Below are 20,402 nucleotides of genomic sequence, written 5' to 3'. Positions count from 1 at the left end.
GGTATCATCGGATGGGGCCACAGTGTCTCCTGACCCCTCCTGTCTCAGCCGCCAGTATTTATGCTGCAGTAGTTTATGTGTCGGGGGGCTAGGGTCAGTCTGTTATATCTGGAGTATTTCTCCTGTCTTATCTGGTGTCCTGTGTGAATTTAAGTATGCTCTCTCTAATTCTCTTTTTCTCTTTTTCTTTCTTTCTCTCTCTCGAGGACCTGAGCCCTAGGACCATGCCTCAGGACGACCTGGCATGATGACTCCTTGCTGTCCCCAGTCCACCTGGTCATGCTGCTGCTCCAGTTTCGACTGTTCTGGTTGCGGCTATGGAACCCTGACCTGTTTACCGGACGTGCTACCTGTCCCAGACCTGCTGTTTTCAACTCTCTAGAGACAGCAGGAGCGGTCGGTAGAGATACTCTCAATGATCGGCTATGAAAGGGCCAACTGACATTTACTCCTGAGGGTCTGATCTGTTGCACCCTCGACATCTACTGTGATTATTATTATTTGACCATGCTGGTCATTTAGGAACATTTGAAAAAGCTCAATACGGAACTGGTCCGATGAAGCGGATGCTGAGCTACAGGACTTTTTCGCTAGCACAGACTGGATGGACACTTATAAGAAATCCCACTACACCCTCCGCCGAACAATTTTGTGCAGCCTGGAGGAGATCTTCGTGGGCTATACTCAGCCTTGTTTCAGGGTAGTACGTTGGTGGTCTGTTGATATCCCTTTAGTGTTGTGGGGGCTGTTATTGAGAAAAGTGGTTGGGGTTATATCCTGCCTGGTCGGCCCTGTCCGGGGGTATAGTCGGACAGAGCCAACTTGTCCCTCGACCCCCCCACCCCCCCCCCCCCAGTATAATTCTCCTGTCTTATCTGGTGTCTTGTGTGAATTTAAGTATGTGCCCTCAAATTCCCTCTCTCTCCCTCACTCCCTCCCCTCCTGGAGGACCTGAGCCCTAGGGCCATGCATGCCTGGCCTGATGACTCCTGGCTGTCCCCAGTCCTGGTCCTGGTCGTGCTGCTGCTCCAGTTTCAACTGTTCTGCATGCGGCTATGGAATCCAGACCTGTTCACCGGACTCGCTACCTTGTTCCGGACCTGCTGTTCTCAACTCTCTCTCTCTCTCTCTCTCTCTCTCTCTCTCTCTCTCTCTCTCTCCCTCACCTGCTGTCTCAACCTCTGAATGCTCGGCTATGAAAAGCCAAATTACATTTACTCCTGAGGTACTGACCTGTTGCCGCCTCTACAACCAATGAGATTATTATTTGACCCTGCTGGTTATCTATGAACGTTTGAACATCTTGAAGAACAATCTGGCCTTGATGGCCATGTACTCTTATAGTCTCCACCCGGCACAGCGAGAAGAGGACTGGCCACCCCTCAGAGCCTGGTTCCTCTCTAGGTTTCTTCCTAGGTTCTTGGCTTTCTGGGGAGTTTTTCCTAGCCACCGTGCTTCCACATCTGCATTGCTTGTTGTTTGGGGTTTTAGGCTGGATTTCTGTATAAGCACTTTGTGACATCTGCTGATATAAAAGGGCTTTATAAATACATTTGATTTGATGATCAAACAGTCAAAGCGTCAGTACAGGACCAAGATCGAATCCTACTACACCTGCTCTGATGTCGGATATGGCAGGGCTTGCAAACCATCATGGATTACAAAGGGAAACCCAGCCGCAAACTGGCCTATATATAAGACAACTATTATTAATCTGTGACCCTTATGTAATTACAGGCAGGGTGGGAAATCAACACCAGCCACCAACCAAATGCGGTTAGATTTTGCCATTGGCTGGTAGACTATCTATTCTTACCAGCCATGTTGGCAGGTGGTCACACAGTTGTTGTTTTTTTTTATCCCTTTTTGCAGATTATTTTTTCTCAAGACTAAATAACCCGAAGCCTCTGTGCATGTGAAGATCACATTCTGCACGTGTTTTCTTTACCTCTACGTTTCACACATTGTTGTGGTCTCCTTCCTTTCACATTTCTCACTGTCAACCGTGAATGATAATGATAATAGATTTTACTGGTGAAATGGCCATGGAGCATCTGCATACCAATAATGTGATTTTAATCAGTTTCATGGGGATATATGCATTTAGATCTTTATACAGTGTTGTTTGAAATAGCCTACAGTGTTCTGAATGATGTACAGTGAGCAAATCTTAGAGCAGATGGTGTAAAATAGCTGTAGCATAACCTACCTGTGTATTTTGCCTAGTGTTGTGCGCCGTTGAGTTTTGGCCACAAGAGAAAAATGCAGTGGTGTTTGTGTTTTACAGTAATGCAATACTATGTTTTTACATTCGGTTATGTTATGTAGAATATTATTATTATGTGATCATGCAAACTTTGATCTAATGTTGATCTAATGTTATTAAACAAGCACCAATAGCCAGAGTAGCTGTCACGCCCTGACCTGATTATTCTTTGTTTTCTTTATTATTTTAGTTGGGTCAGGGTGTGACGAGGGTGATATCTGTGTTTTTGACCTGTCTGGGGTTTTTGTATGTTTATGGGGTTATTTTTAGTCTAGGTGTTTTTATGTCTATGGTTGCCTATATTGGTTCTCATTTTGAAGCAAGCAGCTGTTTATCGTTGTCTCTGATTGGGGACCATATTTAGGTAGCCATATTCCTTGGGTATTTTGTGGGTTATTGTCTATGTATAGTTGCCTGTGTCGGCACTAGTGTTTATATCTTCACGTTCGTTTTGTTTTGTTAGTTTGTGAAGTGTTCTTCCTTTAATAAAGAGGAATGTATTCGTATCACGCAGCACCTTGGTCTCCTCGTTACAACGAACGTGACAGTAGCCTTACCTCTACAAGGCGAACCAGAGACTGTACGTAATGTAGAGCATAAACACATGCACAGAACGTGATCTGCACATGTGCAGAAACTTTGGGATCTTTAGTCCAGAGAACAAAGGCCAAAGAAAAACTAATGTGTGTGTCTGTGTGTGTGTGATACACTCCGAAAAAATTATGTGTGTGTGTGTGTGTGATACATTTTCATTATGATTTTTTTCTGAAAGAAAAAATTTGATTTGCTGGTCAAATTTGGACCTCCACCAGCCAATGTTAATTTCACATTCTGATTACAGTACTCATTACAGCTCTAATCATACACACAGAGACATACACACTCATGACACATTCCTAGTGGCGCCACCACTGCTGGGCCCTGGCTGTAAGGCGATAGAGGGAGCGGGAACTGAGCAGGAACTGGATGAGAAGCAAAGGGAAAAGAAGAGAGGATTAGATACATCTCACTACCATGACTCATTGAGGCTGTCTAGTCTATTATTAGTACAGAGAAGAAGGGGGGCTTTTATACATGGAGAGATGGAGGCAACTGTTGTCGTTGTTGGATCATGGTAACTGGAAAGAAGGGGATGTTGTCACTGATCATGATCAGACGATGACATACAGAAACTATTTCTACTCTTTCAGCAGTAAGGCTGTGGCTTATTCTACTTCGCTCGCTCCCTTTCCCGCTCCCTCCCCCTCTCTCTGTGGAGGTAGTGGCATGGCTATATTTAAGCTGCCCTCTCCCAGTCAGCATACTCTCATTCTCTGGCACTACCTCTGCTTCTCTTTTTCTCCTATTAAACGCTCCAACTGTTTTTAGCACTCCAACTGAAGGTTCTAGTCCACCCTCCCTCCCTCCCTCTTTCAGAATCATTCATAGTTCATCTGTTCCTTTCCCCCCCATGTCTGGAGATGGCTGTTCCAGTTCTTGTGCTTTTCTACCCCATCTGTATGTCCCTCTGGAGTGTACATACTGTGCCTTCCGAAAGTATTCAGACCCCTTGACTTTTTCAACATTTTGTTACGTAAAAGCCTCAGCAATTGACACACAATAAAAACTGGTTTTTATAATTTTTTTGCAAATATAAACTACTGTTAAAATGTTTGGGGTCACTTAGAAATGTCCTTGTTTTTGAAAGACATGCACATTTTTGTCCAGTTAAAATAACATCAAATTGATCAGAAATACAGTGTAGATATTGTTCATGTTGTAAATGACTACTGTAGCTTGAAATGGCAGACTTTTTTAATGAAATATCTACATAGGTGTACAGAGGCCCATTATCAGCAACCATCACTCCTGTGCTCCAATGGCACATTGTGTTAGCTAATCCAAGTTTATAATTTTAAAAGGTTCATTAGAAAACCTTTTGCAATTATGTTAGCACAGCTGAAAACTGTTGTTCTGATTAAAGAAGCAATAAAACTGACCTTCTTTAGATTAGTTGAGTATCTGCAGCTTCAGCATTTTGTGGGTTCGATTACAGGCTCAGAATGGCCAGAAACAAATAAATGTCTTCTGAAACTCGTCAGTCTATTCTTGTTCTGAGAAATGAAGGCTATTCCATGCGAGAAATTGCCAAGAAGCTGACGATCTCATACAACGCTGTGTACTACTCCCTTCACAGAACAGCGCAAACTGCCTCTAACCAGAATAGAAAGAGTGGGAGGCCCCGGTGCAAAACTGAGCAAGAGGACAAGTACATTAGAGTGTCTAGTTTGAGAAGCAAGTCGTCAACTCACTCAATGACAACAGTGAAGAGGCGACTCCGGGATGCTGGCCTTCTAGGCAGAGTTGCAAAGAAAAATACATATCTCAGACTGGCCAATAAAAAGAAAAGATTGAGATGGGCAAAAGAACACAGGCACTGGACAGAGGAAGATTGGAAAAAAGTGTTATGGACAGATGAAGTTTGAGGTGTTCGGATCACAAAGAAGAACATTCGTGAGACGCAGAAAAAATGAAAAGATTCTGGAGGAGTGCTTGACGCCATCTGTCAAGCATGGTGGAGGCAATGTGATGGTCTGAGGGTGCTTTGGGGGAAGAAGGAAGGCTATCACTCCATTTTGCAACGCCATGTCATACCCTGTGAACAGCACTTAATTGGAGCCAATTTCCTCCTACACCAGGACAATGACCCAAAGCACAGCTCCAAACTATGCAATAACTATTTAGGGAAGAAGCAGTCAGCTAGTATTCTATCTATAATGGAGTGGCCAGCACAGTCACCTGATCTCAACCCTATTCAGCTGTTGTGGGAGCAGCTTGACCGTATGGTACGTAAGAAGTGCCCATCAAGCCAATCCAACTTGTGGTATGTGCTTCAGGAAGCATGGGGTGAAATCTCTTCAGATTAACTCAACAAATTGACAACTAGAATGCCAAAGGTCTGCAAGGCTGTAATTGCTGCAAATGGAGGATTCTTTGACGAAAGGACACGAAGGACACAATTATTATTTAAATAAAAAATTCCTGATGGGAGAGCCACTGATCCACTGATCATCCTTGAGATGTTTCTACAACTTGATTGGAGTCCACCTGTGGTAAATTCAATTGATTGGACATAATTTGGAAAGGCACACACATGTCTACATAAGGTGTATGCTTTTCATGAGGTGGAAGGAATTGTCCATAGAGCTACAAGACAGAATTGTGTCAAGGCACAGATATGGGGAAGTGTACCAAAACGTTTCTGCAGCATTGAAGGTCCCCAATAACACAGTGGCCTCCATCATTCTTAAATGGAAGAATATTAGAACCACCAAGACTCTTCCTAGAACTGGCTGCCCAGCAAAACTGAGCAATCAGTGTAGAAGGGTCTTGGTCAGGTAGGTGACAAAGAACCTGATAGTCACTCTGACAGAGCTCTAGAGTTTCTCTGTGGAGATGGGACAACCATCCAGAAGTACAACAGTCTCTGCGGTACTCCACAAATCAGGCCTTTATGGTAGAGTTACCCGACAGAAACCACTCCTCAGTAAAAAAACACATGACAGTCCTCTTGGATTTTGCCAAATGGCACCATAAAACTCTCAGACCGTGAGAAACAAGATTTTCTGGTCTGATGAAACCAATATTGAACTCTTTCGCCTGAATGCCAAGCGTCACGTCTGGAAGAAACCTGGCACCATCTGTAAGGTGAAGCATGGTGGTGGCAGCATCATGCTGTGGGAATGTTTTTCAGTGGCAGGGACTGGGAGACTAGTCAGGATCGAGGCAAAGATGATCGGAGCAAAGTGCTGAGAGATCCTTGATGAAAACCTGCTCCAGAGCACTCAGGACCTCAGACTGGGGCTAAGGTTAACATTCCAACAGGACACCGACCCTAAGCACACAGTCAAGACAACGCAGGAGTGGCTTCAGGACAAGTCTCTGAATGTCCTTGAGTGGCCCAGCCAGAGCCCGGACTTGAACCCGATAAAACATCTCTGGAGAGACCTGAAAATAGCTGTGCAGCAATGCTCCCCATTCAAACTGGCAGAGCTGCAAATAATAAATGGGAGAAACTCCCCAAATACAGGTGTGCCAAGATTTTAGCATCATACCCAAGAAGACTCAAGGCTGTAATCGCTGCCAAAGGTGCTTCAACAAAGTACTGAGCTAAAGGTCTGAATACTTATGTTAATGTAATATTTCAGTTTGACATTTTTTATAAATTAGCTAACATTTCTAAATACCTGTTTTTGCTATGTCATTATGGGGTATTGTGAGTATATTGATGAGGGGGAAAAAACGATTTAATACATTTTAGAAAAAGGCTGTAACCTAACAAAATGTGGAATAAGTCAAGAGGTCTGAATACTTTCTGAAGGCATTGTATGGGGGAATGTGGAGAAGCATAGTGTGGAGGATGGCACACCATTTCATCTCACTTTGTTGCAAAAGTTACTTGTTAGTTAAATACTTGATTCATCCACATTGTTATGGCATTGAACAATTGCACTGAGTCAAACTCTATAGTGCACAAACACTCATTGAGAAAGGTGTGTGCTTGTGCGTGATTTTGTGTGTGTCGGTGTGTGTGTGTGTGTGTGTGTGTGTGTGTGCGTGTGTGTACTGTATGTGTGTGTGTACTGTATGTGTGTTAAGAAGCTCCCTCTTCTGTGGTTGGCATGCCCCCAGTCTGCTGTCCTCTTTTGTTCTCAGCCGGTCTGTGTTCTCTGAGTGACTGGTCCAAATGCCTGCTCTTCCTACACATCACTCTCTTTTTCTCTGTGTCCTCCTTTTGTTCGCTCCCTCTCTTAATCTGAGGGATTAAGTCATGTTGGTGGTGGTTGTGGACAAAGCCTAAGAGGTCACAGTTATGCAATCAACCCATATAGAGTCAGACAGGCTGAAACTATAGCCTAAATGAACTGGTGGGGACTGAATGTTCACCCTTACATAATTAACATTGGCAGGTAGAGAGAGACAGACTGACAGTCACACACACACACATACACACACACAGAAAATGGTGTCTGCACTGCAGACCTTTCCTCTGTGCCTAAACTAACTTGTGACCCAACTGCACCTATTGGTTTTTTACTACTGTCTCCCTCTCAGCCTGGGGTCACCCTGTTTTTGTCCTTGTGGTTTTCTAGGACAGTGGTGGGTGCGTGATACTGGGACTTATGACTTGAACAAGGTCCTGTATCCATGGAAAGAAGGTGAGGAATGATGAAGGGATTTAGGATGGAATGACTGGGGTTTGTTGAATGCACATCATCCACTGCTTTTTACAGGACCAGCCTCTGAAGGCATAGACAGAAACCATACACTCATGACACATACCAGCACTCTCTAGCATACTCGCAACCTCTCTCTCTCTCTCTCTCTCTCACACACACACACACACACACACACACACACACACACACACACACACACACACACACACACACACACACACACACACACACACACACACACACACACACACACACACACAGTTAGATTTAGTGCTGGACAGCATACTACAGCTCTGTAGCCATCATTAGCTGTTTTTATGCCAGTATGTTGTATTGTTAATGCTCTGAAATGTGAGCCTGTCTATGGTTTTACTGCAGTTCAGTTTCCCTGGCTAGAGACTGAGGCTAGGGCTGAGAATGTGCTGAGGCTAAGCATGGAGCTGAACCTGGGTTGGGGCTATGTGCTAAGGCTGAGGTGGGGGCTGTAGGCTGAGACTAGGGCTGAGGCTGAGCATGTGGCTAAACCTGGGGTTGGGGCGGTGGGCTAAGGCTGAGGCTGAGGCTGAGGCTGTGGGCTGAGACTAGGGCTGAGGCTGGGACTGTGGGTTGAGGTTGGGAAGAGAGCCCTGTTATGTGGGCAGAAATCCTTCTCCATTCTATTCTAGCTCCCAGGCATTTCTAGAGATGAGCTCCTCATGTGTGTCGATGTCGAAAGGCTCTTATTATACAGGATTATCAAAACATTTTCATGTGGGATCAGAGAATGTAAGGGACATGAATGGGAACGATGGCCTAGAATAAATTGCCTTATTTTTTACATGGAGGTGAACTCCCTATTCTAGTGGCTCAGTTCAGGCTACCATTTCAGTTCTGGTTCTCAGTTCAGATTGTGTAATTTCACTGTGTACACATGCTGTATAAGTTTGGGTCAGTTTATAGAAATGGTGGATATCGAGTTTTGTGGGCATGTCTGACATTGTGAGTGTGTTTGTGTGTAGTACAAGGTGACTCTCTAACCTTTTCTATTTCTCTCTCTTTCTCTCTGTGTGGGTAGTTTTCCACTGTGTGCTAGGGAAACTGATGAGACACAAGCTTCGTGACTGCGTCCTTCACAAAAGCAGCTCAGGTTAGCCATGCTCTATGTCAGGTAGCAGTTTCATCCTTCACCCACTTTATCTCTCTCTCGCTCCTTTCCTCTCCCTCCCTCGTTCCCTGCCTAGACACTGCAGCACTCTACTTGGAAATTTCCAGACTGCAGCAGAGAGACTCAGAGAGGAGTAGGAGGGTGTCTGTGATGATAGAGATAGTGTGGGAGAGAAGAAGGAGAGCAGGGGAGGGAGGGGATGAGAGATTGTATGTGTGAAGAGGTAAGTGATGAGGCTTGACTTTATCACCACACTGAGAGGTACATATTGACCCTTAGTGACACAGGGCAGTGTGTGTGTGTGTGTGTGTGTGTGTGTGTGTGTGTGTGTGTGTGTGTGTGTGTGTGTGTGTGTGTGTGTGTGTGTGTGTGTTGGGTGTTAAGATAAACTGAAAAGAAACTAATACCCTTTCCACAGAGGGTTCTACATGGAACCCAAAATAGTTATATCTGGAACCAAAAAGGTTTCTACAGTACCTGGAACCAAAAAGGGTTATCCTATGGGGACAACCAAAGAACCCTTTGGAAGCCTTTTTCTAAGAGTGCAGGGTGCTTTTATCTCTCATTGAGCTCTGCAGAAACACATGCACCCCTCTTCATGTGCAGGACCAGTGAAGCACTGCAGTACATTGCATGGGACTAACACACACAGGTGTCAGTAGTGTTCCCTACAGGTAGATGTATGAGCAGTCTACAGGGAAATCCCAATGGCCCCCTCTCTGTCTCTATCACACACACACACACACACACACACACACACACACACACACACACACACACACACACACACACACACACACACACACACACACACACACACACACACACACACAACTGCAGCCCCCACTGCAGCCCACTCACACACATACATATTTACACTTATTAATGTTAATAAAGTACATACACACTCACACAAACTGGACTATAGCTCATCTTTGTGCCCACTTACAATCATGCATATTTGCAAAGTGGTTCACTTAACACACACACACACTTATGCACACATACATATTTCTCAAACACCCATAAACACATACAGACCCTTTGTGTGATGTGGTTGAAAATCTCATATCTGATACTCGCCTGCTGAGGTGAATGCTTACTCACCTATAGGCAGAACATACTGACATACTCGCTACAGAATGTATGCTAAACTACCACCCACATGCATAAGGCCATTGTGTACAGTACATATACACTACACTCAGCAGCTAACTTGGTGTCAGTGACAGTAGACAATAATACCAATACAATACCGCACTATTGTACCAAAGCAATTACCGATATATGATATACCAATCGAATCAATGACTATTCATACTTGGTTCCTTTATTACTTCCTGTATGTTATATACACATAGCTGAGGCTAAGGCGGTGAGGCTCAGGCTGTCAGACCCCTGGCCTCTGTGAATAATTCACTGTTCAGTTTCCATGTAAAACTGAAGTTGTTTGAGTGATGTTTACTCGTCTTGCTCAGGTTCTAGGGGCAAAAGTTGCTGAATGTTGTTTTATTGAAGAAGCCCTGGCCTGTAGCACACATTGCCACACACACACCAGCACTCTTCCATAGACTGTCAGATTTACAGTACCAGTCAAAAGATTGGACACACCTACTCATTCCAGAGTTTTTCTTTATTTGTACTATTTTTTTATATTGTAGAATAGTAGTAAAGACATTAAAACTATGAAATAACACATGGAATCATGTAGTAACCAAAACAATTTAAACAAATCAAAATATATATTTGAGATTCTTCAAAATAGCCACCCTTTGCTTTGCACACTCTTAGCATTCTCTCAACCAGCTTCATGAGGTAGTCACCTGGAATGCATTTCAATTAACAGGTGTGCCTTATTAAAAGTACATTTGTGGAATTTCTTTCCTTCTTAATGAGTTTGAGCAAATCAGTTGTGTTGTGACAAGGTAGGAGTGGTATACAGAAGATAGCCCTATTTGGTAAAAGACCAAGTCCATATTATGGCAAGAACAGCTCAAATAAGCAAAGAGAAATGAGAGTCCATCATTACTTTAAGACATGAAGGTCAGTCAATGCGGAAAATTAAGACATTTTAAAGTTTCTTCAAGTGCAGTCGCAAAAAGCATCAAGCGCTATGATGAAACTGGCTCTCCGGAGGACCGCCACAGGAAAGGAAGACCCAGAGTTACCTCTGCTGCAGAGGATCAGTTCATTGGAGTTAACTACACCTCAGATTGCAGCCCAAATAAATGCTTCAGAGTTCAAGTAACATACACATCTTAACATCAACTGTTCAGAGGAGACTGCATGAATCAGGCCTTCATGTTCAAATTGTTGAAAAGAAACCACACTAAAGGACACCAATAATAAGAAGATACTTGCTTGGGCCAAGAAACACAAGCAATGGACATTAGACTGGTTGAAATCTGCCCTTGAGTCCAAATTTGAGATTTTTGGTTCCAACCGCTGTCTTTGAGACGCAGAGTGGTTGAACGGATGTGTGGTTCCCACCATGAAGCATGTAGAAGGAGGTGTGGGTGTGCTTTGCAGGTGACACTGTCAGTGATTTATTTAGAATTCAAGGCACACTTAACCATCATGGTTACAACAGCATTCATCAGCGATGCACCGTCCCATATATGATTTGCGCTTAGTGGGACTATCATTTGTTTTTCAACAGAACAATGACCCAAAACACACCTCCAGGCTGTGTAAGGACCATTTGACCAATAAGGAGAGTGATGGAGTGCTGCATCAGATGACCTGGCCTCCACAATCACTTGACCTCAACCCAATTGAGATGGCTTGGGATGAGAGTGAAGGAAAAATCAGCCAGCAAGTGTTCAGCATATGTGGGAACTCCTTCAAGATGAAGCTGGTTGAGATAATGCCAAGAGTGTGCAAAGCTGCCATCAAGGCAAAGGGTGGCTACTTTGAAGAATCTCAAATATGAACTAGTTTTTGATTTGTTTAACACTTTTTTGGTTACTTCATGATTCCATATGTGTTATTTCATAGTTTTGATGTCTTCACTATTATTCTACAATGTAGAAAATAGTAAAAATAAAAAACCCTGAATGAGTAGGTGTGTCCAAACTTTTGACTGGTTCTGTATTTCAAGTGCTACTTAAAGGGGTGGCTATATTTAGTTGTTCAGATATTTTTACCCTCCTATTTGCTCATATAGTCCCATACCTTCCATGAAGGGTCTGCCAAGTCAGTAGGTCGGTTTTCCGGTCCGCCCACGTGTTGCCTTGGTGATGCCGTTTTTCCTAGCAGTGGAATGTCAGGATTGTGACCTTGGTCTGAGGAACGTGTTGCAAGGTCTGAGAAAAGCTGACAAAAACTCTTTTAGGAGTCTCACTAACTTGTTAATCCCTTGTCTTCCCCCTCCCCCTCTCCTTCCATACCCTGGGAAGCAAGCCACTCGCTCTCTGCAACCTGCAGGTCTGAACTTGCTTGACTACCATGCAGAATTGCTGTGCACTGCCTGCCGTTATTAGAAGGAAGTTGAGATGGAGTTACACTGTATTAACTTTACACTGCTGTTATAAAGTTCCACTACAAATGCTCACTTTATCAGTCAACTGAAGTCATTGATTCACGTGATAATTCACTCACTTTTTTTGCCAAACCCTGAAAGGAAATATTTATTTCCTTTACTTGCTTCCCTGCGTATGACATCTCTGCTTTTCACACACACTCACGCACACACACACACACACACACACACACACACACACACACACACACACACACACACACACACACACACACACACACACACACACACACACACACACACACACACACACACACACACACACACTGATTCTCAAGGATACATCCTCACAGCCTTTGTCACACAGTGAGTGCGGGTGGTAGTTGACTGATCTGGCCCTGGAACATTAGTGGCATGGGCTGTTGCATGGAGCCATGGGGCCATTACTCAGGGTGACAGCAGTGTGACATTGGAGCTCAGTGAGGATCCAGTGTTCACTTTGGTATCCATTTTGGCTGGCCATTGAAACAGTATGACACGACTCGATGGTGACCTATTTCGTGTCTTTCACACTCTGGATTGACTGTTGTCACGAAGAACTCCATGCATGTTGAAGTGAGTCTGAAACGTTGGTGAAAGCAGATGCACTCTGGTTGACCCATAGTGGAATCGGAGGTTGCTCAGGCTGGGGCAAAGCTATACATGGGCCAGGCCCACTTGGGTTTCCAAAGATAGACCCAACACCATAGGGCAGACAAGAAAAGGACTAGAGGTGGATGTCACATTACATATTAACCACAGCTGAAATTGTCCCTCCTCTCTCTCTTACCTTCTAGCCAGATCACAATAGCTACTGTTACGTGCCTAGAACATTGAAGATGGACCCAAGGCCTCCTGTGAGAAACCAGAGTGGTGTGTGTGACTGAGTTCAGAGGGAGAGAATGAATTAGTGGAACAAGCCATGTAACAAGGATCCCAAAGGGATGACATGTTAAATAATTAGCTAGGCGAGAAGCATACTTAGTGAGAGGTGTATTTGTGTAGTACGGGGTGTTCATGATTGAATGTCAGTAGTGGTTCAGGCCGTGTCAGTGTGTGTGAGGAGTGCTCCAGTGAGAGGGCTCCAGAGCCCTCCTGTCACCACCAGGTCTGGGAACACACAGCAGTCCAGGTGTCCGCTCCTCAGGCTGACCCTACCAGGAATGTAGAGTATGTAGCCTGAAAGGCCATTACCCAGGGGTCAACACAAACACAGACTCACAAGCACACACTCACTGACTTACTCTTGCATGCATGCACAAATTCGCTCACTCATTCACTTCCACATTCACACTATAGGGCCCTATAAAATCACATTCACACTATAGGGCCCTATAAAATCACATTTTTTGTTTGATTTGTTTTTTTTCCAAAATTATTTGTTTTTCCAATATTCAGTTTTTCCCATTTTTTTCAGATGTTCACTCTCAAAATCACACTTTTTTTGTATATAAAAAAACAACTAAATTGGATGTTCGAAGTCCACAACAATGCCTCAACCGCATAATTTATTTTGGGGTGTAGTTACCCTTTAATTTAAGTGCGCACCAGCCAGATGTTGTTTGGTTAGTTTAGCTATGTTTCTGTAGCCCTCATGGGATTGCAGAGTTTGCAAAAACAAATGGCCACTGGATTGGTGCAAATAATCATGATATCATTCTGCTAGTTAGGCATAGGCTACTTTGTAGTTAACATTTCCTTGAGAAGGTTTTTGGGAAAGCCTTTCCTTTTTCTATCAGAAGATGGTTATCATTAAGACATCGCTAACGGCTACCCAAAGTGTAGACATACACGCTCAACACACACACACACAGCAGGGGCATTCCTGTGCCGTTTCAGAAAGTTTCAGGAAAATATGAATCACTCACAGGAGGTTGGTGGCACCTTAATTGGGGAGGACGGGCTCATAGTAATGACTAGAATGGAATTACTGGAATGGTACTGAACTCATCAAACACATTCTATACCATTCTATTCACTCCATTCCAGCCATTATTATGAGCCGTTTGAATATTGTTGAATTCCATTTTAATGTCTAGATTTTTGGATTCCGTCTGTGTTCTCCGCAAAGCAGATTTTATAGGGCCTTAACACTATCTTGTACACACTTGTCATGACTCTCGCTCCTGGGTGAGAATCAAAGATTACAGCTAGCTACCAGTGGGAGTGAAGAATTTGCAGATTGTTTTTAAAATAATGTTACAGCATGTTACAGCAACCATATGCTCACGTTTTTAACATGGGGTTACGCGTACAATATCCAACCAATTTCAGCTGATTGGATATCGGTGGCTCATTCAATTTAATAAGGAAGTTAAATTGCCCCACAAATACTTTCAGGTGGATCTTTTGAATAATATCCACATTTATTTGTCCAACCAATGAGGCAATTTAAACTTTCCCCCATAACCTCGATACTACGCTTTCAGGTTAATTAAAGTTTAATTCCCAAATAGCCTATACAGGTTTGATTTATCATTACAATTGATTAATCAATTAAATTAGCTTTTGCAAGCTCATGAGGCCATCTCCCAAAGTACTAATCCAGTATTGACAGAAGCCCCACCTTGGCGAGAATCCCATGAGGTTTCAGCCCTCAGGAATAAGTGACCCCTGGTGGTAAAGAATCACCAGTATTTATTTCATGTGACAGCAAACATACTCTCACATTTGTAAACAAGGATTACACTAAGGATTTCCAAACAATCTTAACTAATTGGATATCGGTGTCACATTTCATTTATGAGACATTTGAAACTTTTCCACATTAACCTAGATGCAGCAATGCTTTTAGGTTAATTCAAGTGTATTTCCCAGATAGCCTATACAGGTAGGATTGATCATTAACACTGATTAATCATTTAAATTTGCTTTTGCAAATTCAACATTCAACTCCCACATTACTGATCCAGTATTGATGGTTCATTAACGTCTTTAAATGGATTTAAATCGTTTTTGCAGCTTCCAGCGACTCAAACTCGAAACTTTGAAAAAAAATATATACATATATGTGTTTTGTGCAAGCCATCAGAGGGGGTGGTTCCAAGTCCCCCGTTAGTTAGTGAACCCTCACCCATTAAAGGATTGATCACTGACCTCAGCAGCGATACAAATGCTCTCCAAAATCGACCATCGGGCGCAGGCGCTCTCCAGGTTAGCACTGATGTATCGCCATCAGAGGTTGGCATCTATCAAGTACCGTAGTGCTCAGCAGAAGCATGTGCAAGGAATGGCTGATTATCAATGGATAGGTGGAAAGAACCAAGCAACTAATGACAAAAGCAGAAAATGAAAACATTCTGCTAGCCGAGGAACTGCGTTTGAAAACAGAACAATTAAAAGTAATTGCAAAAACCTATGACGATGAACTAGCACACACCCTTCAACAAGATAGTTTTCTACAGGACCAACTCGATTTAGTCAAAACTATATATGATGTAGTCCGGGGGGAGTGGGGACGGTTTTATGACTTTAACAACCGGTCGTAAACTTTCTCTCTCTGGACCTGCAGTATGGAGAAGACAAAAATCCCTTGTGTGTAGAGAGAGAATCTGCTGCCAAAACGCCAACATCCAAAAGTGGATAATGAAACAATATTTCCAACATAAAGAATGTGGGAAATGGTTGGTGGGGATCCAAACAATAAGTCCTGTCAAAAGTTTATTGTTTTGTGATATCATTAAGGACAGTATAACTAAATAGCTGTAACTCTACAAATGTATAAGTCCCAGTTATCAGATTTACATCTAAATGTTGTAAAACTTACATGATTAAATATGAAACTATTTGTGAGAAGATGAAGTGTGATTTTTGCCTTCCAAATGAGATAATTGCTTTTCATAGAAACGTTTTGCCAAGTCAGTAACCACGCCCATGTGAGCACAGACATTGTGGCAATGTAATGGAACTGCCCTCCAAGACGAATGGTTAGACTCTACCAGACCAGAATACGTGCAGCGCAAGCTAAATACATTACAAATGGCAAGACCCTCAAACTCTCAACGAGTGAAGTTGAAGACTATACCAAACATTCTCAGTCTACAGCTGGGTAATGTAAAGTAGTCTAGAACTTTGACCAAAGACACCAGGAAGATCTCAGCAAACGACCATTGGTATATTTCTGACACTCATAGACAAAGAAGCCTGCTACAACTGAGGATATTGTGACCTCTAGTGGACAACCAGAGACTTACCTAACCAGAGACTTCTGTCGAACTGACTCCCCATAGACGGAGCAGGCGATTTCTGCAGAGAGACGACAAAGACAGACAAGCATAAATATGTGTTGCATTTCTAAATCCGAATGAGCGATTCTTAGGGTGCTAAATATCCATCTTTACGATAAGCGTATTTTCCACTTGTATGTACAATGAGTTCCCTCTTTGTCTCTCCTGCTCTCTTTATCTTGCCCCTCCCTTTCATTGTGTAAGAAGTCATCATATCGGGTTAGTCCACTATGGACTTTTCATTGCATTATGTTAGTAATCAATTCAACGTATACCGTGTGTTTATTTATTTAAAAAAATTCACACATACAACAACACAGAGTTACACATGGAATACACAAACATACAGTCAATAATATAGTAGAAAAAGTCTGTGTGTGTGTGTGTTTCTGTATTTCTATGTGAGTATTTAGTTAGTAAATAAATAATTAAGCCAATTTTTGTATCGCTAAATCATCATTTAGACTAGCGTTCGTGGTTATTTGATGTCAACAACATTCAGACTGAAATGAGATAAAAATGATTAATCAATGACTGGTATGATAACGATATATTCTTGAGTTAATTTGGGAAATGGTAACTCATAAAACAACCTTTTTCCGTGGTGCCCCAAGACTGCTAATGAGTTAATTGTTACATGATTAATATAATCACGTAATAATGAAACATAGTTAATTGATTTGCTAAATTAACCGTCATCACATTAATGATAGTCACGTCACGACACACTGCACCGGTTTGTTAATAACAGTCTAACTGTTAACACACATACTCCCATTCATACTCCCCTCTGTCCTACTCTGTTGCTTCACAATTGTTGAATTATTGACTCAATTAGTCAATCTACTGCTCTTCTACCCCCACACACACTTCTAAAGAATTCCCTTCAGTCACCTAACAGGTTTGCTTCAGACTCCTACTCTGTTACCTCAGAATGTCCCATTTGTCCTACTAAATGGCTTAATAAATCAATCTACTAGGCTACTCTAAGGTAATACCCTCCCACACTGCTTTGCTTCATTTTCAACTAGCCAGTACCATTGAGGAATTGAATGTGTGAGGGAGTATGTTTTTGTGGAAATGGTATAGTGTGTTTTGGTGGCAATGCGAGCAGCTGTAGACTATGTAGGTGTGTGTTTGTGTGTGTTTGTGTTTGTGTAGCTACATGCAATCCCTGATTAAGTGTACTCTATGTGAACGGACTAACTCACTAAACGTCATGAGGTTTATTGGATGATTGGCTTTATTGGAGCATTGCAAAAATACACACACACACAGAGAGAGAGAGAGAGAGAGAGAGAGAGAGAGAGAGAGAGAGAGAGAGATGCAAGGGAACTGGAATAACAGATAACACAACAACATGCTTCGTATGCTTCTCTCCAGCCAACCACAGGAAGGATTTCTGCCGTTGACTGTGACTAACAGATTATGTTTACCCCATTTTCCTGGAGGCAGAACAGAAGAGTGTGTGTGCCTCAGAGGGAACGTGAAATAGTCATTCAGAATGAGTGTGGAGGCCACAGGACAGAATCAGAACACACTGTGCTCATGACCTTTGCAACCAAACAGGACTTAGCTTGCACTTTTCAGAAGTGAATCCAGTCCAACAACTTAACACATCAAAACAGTGTATGGTAGTCACACACACACACACACACACACACACACACACACACACACACACACACACACACACACACACAATGCTAACATGTGATCTTTCTAGGATAAGGGGTTGCTAGGGCTGTGATATTGACAGTGCTATACACTGAATGCACAAAAATGAGTGGATTCAGCTATTTCAGCCACACCTGTTCATGACAGGTATATACAATTGAGCACACAGCCATGCAATCTCCATAGACAAACATTGGCAGTAGAATGGCCTTACTGAAGAGCTTAGTGACTTTTAACGTGGCACCGTCATAGGTTGCCACCTTTCCAACAAGTCAGTTAATCAAATTTCTGCCCTGCATGAGCTGCGGTGCTGAAGTAAAAATGGTCTGTCCTCGGTTGCAACACTCACTGCCGAGTTCCAAACTGCCTCTGGGAGCAACGTCAGCACAAGAACTGTTCATAGGGAGCTTCATGAAATGGGTTTCCATGGCCGAGCTGCCGTACACAAGCTTAAAATTACTATGCGCAATGCCAAGTGTCGGCTCTAGTGGTGTAAAGCTTGTCGCCATTCGACCCTGGAGTGGTGAATCGCGCTTTACCATCTGCCAGTCCGACAGACAAATCTGGGTTTGGCGGATGCCAGGAGAACACTACCTGCCCCAATGCATAGTGCCAACTGTAAATTTTGGTGGAGGAGGAATAATGTTCTGGGGCTGTTTTTCATGGTTCAGACTAGACCCCTTATTTCCAGTGAAGAGAAATCTTAAAGCTACAGCATACAATGACATTCTAGATGATTCTGTGCTTCCAACTTTGTGGAAACAATGAGGTCCATACAGGAATGGTTTGTTGAGATCGGTGTAGAAGAACTTGACTGGCCTGCACAGAGCTCTGACCTCAACTCCATCAAAGACCTTTGGGATGAATTGGAATGCCGACTGCGAGTCAGGCCTGATCAACCAACGTCAGTGCTCAACCTCACGAATGCTCTTGTGGCTGAATGGAAGCAAGTCCCCCCAGCAATGTTCCAATATCTAGTGGAAAGTCTTCCCAGAAGAGTGGAGGCTCTTATAGCAACAAAGGGGGGACCAACTCCATATTAATGCCCATGATTTTGGAATGAGATGTTCGACGAGCAGGTGCCCACATACTTTTGGTCATCTAGTGTATACAGTGCCTTCAGAAAGCATTCACACTCCTTGACTTTTCCACATTTTGTTGTGTTACAAAGTGGGATTAAAATGTATTTAATTGTATTTTTTTGCCAACTATCTATATAAAATACTGTCAAAGTGGAAGAAGAAAAAATTGTGTGGGGGAGGGATAAAAGGCCAATATATCTTGGTTAGATAAGTATTCAACTCACTGGGTCAATGCATATTAGAATCACATTTGGCAGCGATTGTAGCTGGCACAGTGGTCTGAGGCACTGCATCGCAATGCTAGAGGAGTCATTACAGACACCCTGGTTCAAATCCAGGCCGTAATCACAACTGATTGGGAAGCACACAATTGGCCCAGCGTCGTCCGGGTTTGGCCAGTTTAGGCTGTCATTGTAAATAAGAATTTGTTCTTTACTGACTTGTCTAGTAAAATAAAGAAAATTGTTTAAGTGCGTGCACACCTGCATTCTACAATATTTTCCCATTCTTCTCTGTCAAGTTAGTTGTTGATCATTGCTAGACAGCCATTTTTAAGTCTTGCCGTAGATTTTCAAGACGATTCAAGTCAAAACAATCAACATGGTAAGCAACTCTAGTGTATATTTGGCCTTGTGTTATAGGTTATTGTCCTGCTGAAAGGTGAATTTGTCTCCCACTGTCTGTTGGAAAGCAGACTGAACCAAGTTTTCCTATAGGATTTTTCCTGTGCTGAGGTCTATCCCAAAAAACTCCCTATTCCTTGCCAATGACAAGCATACCCATCACATGATGCAGCCACCACCATGCTTTGAAATATAAAAAGTGGTACTCAGTGATGTGTTGTTGGATTTGCCCCAAACATAATGCTTTGTATTCAGGACAAAATGTTAATTTCTTCAAAGAGCAGCAACCTTAAAGAAGAAAGGGTCTAAAACATCTGTTTAAGGAGCTCCTTTAGCACCTCGGACTCAGTGACTGCCTGCAGGGAGAAACTTTGTAGTGGGGCAGGGGAAACAGAGGGAGAAGTATCGGAGATAGTCGCATTAGAAGGGGTGGGAGATGAGGACATGTTGGATGGACAAGTAGGCATGGCTGAGTCAAACAGGAATCCTGACTCAATGAAGTGGTGGTTAAAGAGCTCAGCCATGTGCTTCTTGTCAGTAACAACCACATCATCAAAATGAAGGGACATGAGCAGCTGTGAGGAGGAGGGTTTATTCTCCAGGTCTTTAACCGTTTCCCAGAACTTCTTGGGGTTAGACCCACAG

The sequence above is a fragment of the Oncorhynchus kisutch genome, linkage group LG1, assembly GCF_002021735.2.
Source record: "Oncorhynchus kisutch isolate 150728-3 linkage group LG1, Okis_V2, whole genome shotgun sequence".
NCBI classification, from domain to species: Eukaryota; Metazoa; Chordata; class Actinopteri; order Salmoniformes; family Salmonidae; genus Oncorhynchus; species Oncorhynchus kisutch.
Note: the sequence above shows the minus strand (reverse complement) of the source record.